This window comes from Harmonia axyridis, chromosome X, assembly GCF_914767665.1.
Source record: "Harmonia axyridis chromosome X, icHarAxyr1.1, whole genome shotgun sequence".
NCBI lineage: Eukaryota > Metazoa > Arthropoda > Insecta > Coleoptera > Coccinellidae > Harmonia > Harmonia axyridis.
Window position 1 is genome coordinate 34,127,191 of NC_059508.1, and position 9,438 is coordinate 34,136,628.

Below are 9,438 nucleotides of genomic sequence, written 5' to 3' on the forward strand. Positions count from 1 at the left end.
GAAACAATCCCTCGCCAAGGCGTCCATATATAATACGAACCCCCGGCTATCAACTAATTTCTTATACACATTCCATCTCGACCCTTCGCTATACATGTGAATATAACGACACGGTGATTCGAGATTCAACAATATTTGTCGCTCGGAACGAATTGAGTGGTTGCAAATTTTTTGTGAACATAACCCGCAACGGGCAGAGGATCACGATTTTAAGGTTGGTCGCTTAAAGGCCATTCGACTACAAAGAGACGAAGCGGACCGCGACCTCGCTGCATGAGGTTGACGAAAGCGACCCAAGATGCGAAAGCCGAAACCAACACACCTTGCCAGTACCCAAACGCCGAGGTCGGATTCGGGTCTACCACTTACCAACTGAATATCATCCTAAAAAGAACTCCAAACAGTCTAGGACAGGACCCATTCTCCACCCCTTCTATATATGTCAGGAGAACCCCGGATTCCCCTCCAGACACGATTTAGCAAACTTTTCCCGATCGATCCGACCCACCGAGGCCGTTTCGACCGTTCGCCGCGCCTACTAGAGCTGATTTCTTCGGACTCCGATCAGAAAATCCGCCGATGCATGTCGTTAACACCTAGTCCGCCTCGTCCGATCGATCGAGGCCGTTTCGACCGTTCGCCGCGCCTACTAGAGCTGATTTCTTCGGACTCCGATCAGAAAATCCGCCGATGCATGTCGTTAACACCTAGTCCGCCTCGTCCGATCGATCTAGGCCGTCTCGAACCACCCATCGCGCATCGAAAGTCGCATCTCTCGAACTCCGATCCGGAAATCGGCCGATGCATCACGTTAACTATTTCTTATATATCTAATATAATATACATGGAGACGGTAAGAATTCTTTTAATCGAAGATATACATATACTTCTCATCAATATCCAAAAGCTTATCGAAAAATAAATTACTCAACTTTTACGTGAAGAATCGTTCACCCCAAACCTTATCCCCTATATATGTCAGGAGAACCCAAGGTTCCCCTCCAGACACGATTTAGCAAACTTTTCCCGATCGATCCGACCCACCGAGGCCGTCTCGACCGTCCGCTGCGCCTACTAGGGCCGATTTCTTCGGACTCCGATCAGAAAATATACCGATGCATGTCGTTAACACCTAGTCCGCCTCGTCCGATCTATCTAAACAGTCTCGACGCACCCAACACTCTTTCAAAGTCGGATTACTCGGACTCAATCTGAAAATGGACCGATGCATGACGTCAACACTTAGCCCGCCTCGTCTGATCTATCTAAGCCATCTCGACCCACCCAACACGCCTTCCAAGTCGGATCACTCGGACTTCGATCTGAAAATCTCCGGACTCATTTTTATGAATATCCCCAGTCAGTAAGAACGTTATTTCGCCAATATATACCAACAATAAACCATATTCCAATAGCTGAACCAAAAATATAATTCCCGATCCAAACGTTCTGCATCGCCCAACGCGACCACCTTCCCTATATATGTCAGGAGAGCACAGGGTTCCCCTCCAGACAACACTTACGCTCTATCCCCGACTCTCGGTCGATCGATAGGCCAGGTCAGCGGTGTCTGTTTCGGCCGAAGCTCGGACTTTGGTCAAAATGTTCCGATACAAAATTTGAACCAAGATAGATACAGATATGATTCCTTCTTAAATATACGTTGATTATCGAACAGAATATGGTAAATATTTTGCGATGACCGAGGATTTCATGAATTTTTTTTTTTTTTCGAAAAAATTTTCTATTATCGGAATTTCCTCAAATTTCATTTGGTTGCCTCCTAATGCTTATTAAAAATGATAATCAACAATCAGAATCATTATTTATCATTTATTTCAATTTTTATAATGAAAAACGTTCACGTCCTTTCGCGCCTCTCGATCGTCGTTTACGTGATGCATCGGTCAGCCCTAGTTTACGTGGTGCATCGGTAAGATCGAGTTCACGTTCTGCATCGGTCTGCCCGAGTTTACGTGGTGCATCGGTAAGATCGAGATTACGTGGTGCATCGGTAAGATCGAGTTCACGTTCTGCATCGGTCTGCCTGAGTTTACGTGGTGCATCGGTATGATCGAGTTTACGTTCTGCATCGGTGTGATCTAGTTTACGTTGTGCATCGGTAAGATCGAGATTACGTGAAGCATCGGTATGATCGAGTTTACGTTCTGCATCGGTCTGGACTCTGAGATATATTTTCGACGTGAAAATGTTCCGATACAACTTTTGAACCAGGATAGTTAGAGAGATGATTTTTTCTGGGATGTACGTTGATTGGGGAATGGATTGTGGAAAATAACTTGCCATGACCGAGGTGTTCTCGAATTTTTTTTTTTTTTTGAAAAATATTTTCTGATTTTGGATTTCACTCAAATTTGATTTCGTTGCCTTCTAATGTGTTCTAAAAGAGTAAATCAGTAATCAGAATCGAAAAATATTTTTCGGATTTTTTTTTTTTTTAAAAAAAATTTTCTGATTTTGGAATTTCCTCAAATTTGATTTGGTTGCCTTCTAATGTGTTTTTAAAGCGTAAATCAGTAATCAGAATCAATATTCATTGTCGACTTTAATTTTTATAAGGAAAAATGTTCACGTCCTTAAACGCCTCCCCATCATTAGCCCGAGTCCAAGTCGATGTCAGTCCCGAGCGGACGGTGTCAGATACTACCTATCGCCCCGGTCTGGACTTGGCGAGGTATTTCGACGTGAAATGTTCCGATACAACTTTTGAACCAGGATAGTTAGAGAGATGATTTCTTCTATGTTGTACGTTGATTGTGGAATGGATTGTGGGAAATAACTTGCCATGACCCAGGTGTTCTTGAATTTTTTTTTTTTTCGAAAAAAATTTTCTGATCTTGAAATTTCCTCAAATCTGATTGCGTTGCCTTCTAATGTGTACTAAAAGAGTAAATCAGTAATCAGAATCAATATTCATTGTCGACTTTAATTTTTATAAGGAAAAATGTTCACGTCCTTAAACGCCTCTCCATCGTTACCCCCGACTCCAAGACGATGTTAGACCGGAGCGGACGGTGTCAAATGCGACCGATCTCCCCGGTCTGGACTTAGCGAGATATTCCGACGTGAAATGTTCCGATACAAAAATTTAACTGTGATAGTTAGAGAGATGGTTCCTTTTGTGATGTACGTTGATTGTGTAATAGAATATGGAAATAAACTTGAGATGACCGAGGTCTTCTGGGATTTTTTTTTTTTTTCGAAAAATATTTTTCGATTTCGGAAATCCCTCAAATTTCATTGAGATATGTCCTAATGTGTTCTTAAAACTTAAATCAACAATCAGAATTAATATCCAAAAGTTATTTCATTTTTTATAAGGAAAAACGTTCACGTCCTTTCCGCTCCCAAAAAGTGAGATATCATAGAAAATATCGCTATATTTGTTGTTTACGGCCATACCACGCTGAAATTGCCAGTTCTCGTCAGAACACTGAAGCCAAGCAGCGTCGGGCGCGGTTAGTACTTGGATGGGTGACCGCTTGGGAACACCGCGTGCTGTAAGCTTTTTTTTACGTTCTGCATCGGTCTGCCGAGATAACGTGGTGCATCGGTATGATCGAGTTTACGTTCTGCATCGGTAAGATCGAGATTACGTGATGCATCGGTAAGATTGAGATTACGTGGTGCATCGGTAAGATCGAGTTTACGTGGTGCATCGGTAAGATCCAATTCACGTTCTGCATCGGTAAGATCCAGTTCACGTGGTGCATCGGTAAGATTGAGATTACGTGGTGCATCGGTAAGATCGAGTTTACGTGGTGCATCGGTAAGATCCAATTCACGTTCTGCATCGGTAAGATCCAGTTCACGTGGTGCATCGGTAAGATTGAGATTACGTGGTGCATCGGTAAGATCGAGTTTACGTGGTGCATCGGTAAGATCCAATTCACGTTCTGCATCGGTAAGATCCAGTTCACGTGGTGCATCGGTAAGATTGAGATTACGTGGTGCATCGGTAAGATCGAGTTTACGTGGTGCATCGGTAAGATCCAATTCACGTTCTGCATCGGTAAGATCCAGTTCACGTGGTGCATCGGTAAGATCGAGATTACGTGGTGCATCGGTAAGATCGAGTTTACGTGGTGCATCGGTAAGATCCAATTCACGTTCTGCATCGGTAAGATCCAGTTCACGTGGTGCATCGGTAAGATTGAGATTACGTGGTGCATCGGTAAGATCCAGTTCACGTGGTGCATCGGTAAGATGGAGATTACGTGGTGCATCGGTAAGATCGAGATTACGTGGTGCATCGGTAAGATCTACTTTACGTTCTGCATCGGTCTGCCCTTGTTTACGTGGTGCATCGGTAAGATCGAGATTACGTGAAGCATCGGTATGATCGAGTTTACGTTCTGCATCGGTCTGCCCGATATTACGTGGTGCATCGGTCTGCCCTAGTTTACGTGGTGCATCGGTTTGGACTTAGAGATATATTTTCGACGTGAAAATGTTCCGATACAACTTTTGAACCAGGATAGTTAGAGAGATGATTTTTTCTGGGATGTACGTGGATCGGGGAATGGATTGTGGGAAATAACTTGCCATGACCGAGGTGTCCTCGAATTTTTTTTTTTTTCGAAAAAAATTTTCTGATTGTGGAATTTTCTCAAATTTGATTTGGTTGCCTCCTAATGTGTTCTAAAAGAGTAAATCAGTAATCGGAATCGAAAAATATTTTTCGGATTTTTTTTTTTTTCGAAAAAAATTTTCTGATCGTGGAATTTCCTCAAATTCGATTTGGTTGCCTTCTAATGTGTTTTTAAAGCGTAAATCAGTAATCAGAATCAATATTCATTGTCGACTTTAATTTTTATAAGGAAAAATGTTCACGTCCTTAAACGCCTCCCCATCATCAGCCCGAGTCCAAGTCGATGTCAGTCCCGAGCGGACGGTGTCAGATACTACCTATCGCCGAGGTCTGGACTTGGCGAGATATTACGACGTGAAATGTTCCGATACAACTTTTGAACCAGGATAGTTAGAGAGATGATTTCTTCTATGTTGTACGTTGATTGTGGAATGAAATACGGAAAATAACTCGCCATGACCGAGGTGATTACGATTTTTTTTTTTTTTCGAAAAAAATTTTCTGATCGTGGAATTTTCTCAAATTTGATTTGGTTGCCTCCTTATATGTTCTAGTAGCGATAATCAACAATCAGAATCAAAATCCATGGTCGGGTTTGATTTTTATAAGGAAAAATGTTCACGTCCTTTTTTACAACCCCGACTCATTGACGATGTTAGAACCGAGCCGGCGGTGTCAGATACGACCGATCGCCCCGGTCCCGATCGTCATTTACGTTGTGCATCGGTCTGCCCGAGATTACGTGGTGCATCGGTATGATCGAGTTTACGTGGTGCATCGGTAAGATCCAATTCACGTTCTGCATCGGTAAGATCCAATTCACGTTCTGCATCGGTAAGATCCAGTTCACGTGGTGCATCGGTAAGATGGAGATTACGTGGTGCATCGGTAAGATCGAGATTACGTGGTGCATCGGTAAGATCTACTTTACGTTCTGCATCGGTCTGCCCTTGTTTACGTGGTGCATCGGTAAGATCGAGATTACGTGAAGCATCGGTATGATCGAGTTTACGTTCTGCATCGGTCTGCCCGATATTACGTGGTGCATCGGTCTGCCCTAGTTTACGTGGTGCATCGGTTTGGACTTAGAGATATATTTTCGACGTGAAAATGTTCGATACAACTTTTGAACCAGGATAGTTAGAGAGATGATTTTTTCTGGGATGTACGTGGATCGGGGAATGGATTGTGGGAAATAACTTGCCATGACCGAGGTGTCCTCGAATTTTTTTTTTTTCGAAAAAAATTTTCTGATTGTGGAATTTTCTCAAATTTGATTTGGTTGCCTCCTAATGTGTTCTAAAAGAGTAAATCAGTAATCGGAATCGAAAATTTTTTTCGGATTTTTTTTTTTTTCGAAAAAAATTTTCTGATCGTGGAATTTCCTCAAATTCGATTTGGTTGCCTTCTAATGTGTTTTTAAAGCGTAAATCAGTAATCAGAATCAATATTCATTGTCGACTTTAATTTTTATAAGGAAAAATGTTCACGTCCTTAAACGCCTCCCCATCATCAGCCCGAGTCCAAGTCGATGTCAGTCCCGAGCGGACGGTGTCAGATACTACCTATCGCCGAGGTCTGGACTTGGCGAGATATTACGACGTGAAATGTTCCGATACAACTTTTGAACCAGGATAGTTAGAGAGATGATTTCTTCTATGTTGTACGTTGATTGTGGAATGAAATACGGAAAATAACTCGCCATGACCGAGGTGATTACGATTTTTTTTTTTTTTCGAAAAAAATTTTCTGATCGTGGAATTTTCTCAAATTTGATTTGGTTGCCTCCTTATATGTTCTAGTAGCGATAATCAACAATCAGAATCAAAATCCATGGTCGGGTTTGATTTTTATAAGGAAAAATGTTCACGTCCTTTTTTACAACCCCGACTCATTGACGATGTTAGAACCGAGCCGGCGGTGTCAGATACGACCGATCGCCCCGGTCCCGATCGTCATTTACGTTGTGCATCGGTCTGCCCGAGATTACGTGGTGCATCGGTCTGGACTTAGAGATATATTTTCGACGTGAAAATGTTCCGATACAACTTTTGAACTAGGATAGTTAGAGAGATGATTTTTTCTGGGATGTACGTTGATTGGGGAATGGATTGTGGGAAATAACTTGCCATGACCGAGGTGTTCTCGAATTTTTTTTTTTTTTCGAAAAAAATTTTCTGATTGTGGAATTTTCTCAAATTTGATTTGGTTGCCTCCTAATGTGTTCTAATAGCGATAATCAACAATCAGAATCAAAATCCATGGTCGGGTTTGATTTTTATAAGGAATAATGTTCACGTCCTTTTTCGCCTATGTTCTTTTTCGACGTGAAAAGTTCCGATACAACTTTTGAACCAGGATAGTTAGAGAGATGATTTTTTCTGGGATGTATGTTGATTGACGTACGAAACTTGGAAAAAAAATAGAAAAGACCGAGGTACTCTAGAAAAAAAATTTATTGAAAATATTTTTTTGATTTCGGAATTAATTCGAAATTCATTCAGATGTCTTCTATCAATATCGCGAAAGAAAAATCAATAATCAGAATCGATATTCATCTAAGATTATTTCCTTTTGGATTGTGTTAACATTCGGTACGATCTTGTCTACGTGATGCATCGGTTTGTTTCTCGGCTCTTGTGAGCAAGTTGGACACTCGAGACGGCCTCCATCGATCGGATTAGGCGGGCTTTAATGTTAACGTGCTGCATCGGTGTGATCTTGTTTACGTCATGCATCGGTATAGCTTTAAATCGCGCCGTAAAGTCGTTCACGTCATGCATCGGTATCTTAAATCGCGCCGAAAAGTCGTTCACGTCATGCATCGGTATCTTAAATCGCGCCGTAAAGTCGTTCACGTCATGCATCGGTATCTTAAATCGAGCCGAAAAGTCGTTCACGTCATGCATCGGTGGCACAAAAAAAAGACGCCGATGCATGACGTGAGCCGACTTTTCGGCGCGATTTAAGATACCGATGCATGACGTGAACGACTTTACGGCGCGATTTAAGATACCGATGCATGACGTGAACCGACTTTTCGGCATGAAGTCAGCTAAAATTATCGTGTGCATCTTGGGTCGGTCCACGTACCGTAGATCAGAGAGGGACGACGTACATACATCGGATACATTTGTATCCAACAAGTTACGATCGTCGTCTGATCCAGCGGTAATCGGACCTACTCTCGTGAATTTATTTTGCCCCTTGAATAATTTTGTACCGATGCACGACGTGAAGTCGACTTTTCGGCATGGTTTAAGCTAAAATTATCGTGTGCATCTTGGGTAGGCCCACTTACTACAGATCAGAGAGGGACGACGTACATACATCGGATACATTCGTATCCAACAAGTTACAATCGTCGTCTGATCCAGCGGTAATCGGACCTACTCTCGTGAATTTATTTTGCCCCTTGAATAACTTTGTACCGATGCACGACGTGAAGTCGACTTTCCGGCATGGTTTAAGCTAAAATTATCGTGTGCATCTTTCATTTTACTCATCACATAGTCTGATGCATTTGATGACATTTACCCTTGTGAGTTATTCGTATTTCTCTCTCATGTCCGATTTCGTCAAACATATCTACCTTTCTGATTGATTCATCGTGAATTGTTCGAATTTGACTAAGATAAGCCTGCAAAACATGCATATTTCATTAGCTCGTTATGATATTTTCAGATGAAAACCGTTCAAGATTTTCGAATAGTAAGACACCATCCAGTCACAGCTCGAATACCACCGTCAGGTCGGCGGTCGATATATTGTGATGTGGTGCTTTTTCGAAAGATTTTCAATTAGTGGTTATCTTCGGTACTTTGCGCCATATCAGAGAGAAAATCAGAGTTATTTTTGATAGAAAAACTCACGTCAAGCATCGGCAAAATTTCATACGAAAATCATAAAGTCCGATTCGATAGACGGACGAAGGCCAAAATGGCTCTCGTTACCGTCCCCAACCGCAAGAACGATAGACGTTCGAACGGTCGGTTCAAATCGGACTCGAACAGGACAGAAATATTTGGCAGATATGAAATGAGGCGCGGCCCTACTCGGACCTCCTTCTTCATACCGTACGGTTAGAAAAAAGGAGCGGAGGCCACCACCGTCACTCTATCTGCCAATTTGCATATTCCGTCGCAGTCGTCGTCGGTCGATGCCAAGGCAGCCCTCAACACTTACTCCCCGTATCCTTTCGAATACGGGTCAGCGAAGGTAACACATCCAGCGGCACAAACGCAACAACAAGAGCAACAAACGGGGTCTCGTCTAATCGACAAGACGAATCCCCAAGCTAAGGGCTGAGTATTAACAGATCGCAGCGTGGAAACTGCTCTACCGAGTACAACACCCTGCCAGGTACGTAAGTCGTCTACAGACAATTCAAAGCTTCAACATCGAAATAGTTGACCCATGATCGACCGTCAAAGGGCCAGGTCAGACGTGGCAAGAATCGATCCCGCCGCCGACCATCAGCCCCAACGGCAACCTTGGCTCGTGCGACACCAGACGAGAACGTCTGATGCCTAGTAAAGTCACATTGTTTTGAGCCTTTCGACTCATAGAAGCTCAAAAAGGTATCGTTGCCACCTTTGACTAGACAGGATACGGCCTTAGAGGCGTTCAGGCATAATCCCACGGATGGTAGCTTCGCACCACCGCCCGCCCGAGCGAGTGCGTGAACCAAATGTCCGAACCTGCGGTTCCTCTCGTACTGAGCAGGATTACTATCGCAACGACGAGTCATCAGTAGGGTAAAACTAACCTGTCTCACGACGGTCTAAACCCAGCTCACGTTCCCTATTAACGGGTGAACAATCCGA

General features: G+C 42.9%; 1 non-coding gene across 1 annotated transcript; it reads left to right on the top strand.

The window, feature by feature from the left end:
- Positions 1-3,409: 3,409 nt before the first annotated feature.
- Positions 3,410-3,528, top strand: LOC123688117. The gene has a single exon (XR_006749783.1). It is a non-coding gene; the product is annotated as a 5S ribosomal RNA (ribosomal RNA).
- The last annotated feature ends 5,910 nt before the right edge of the window (positions 3,529-9,438 follow it).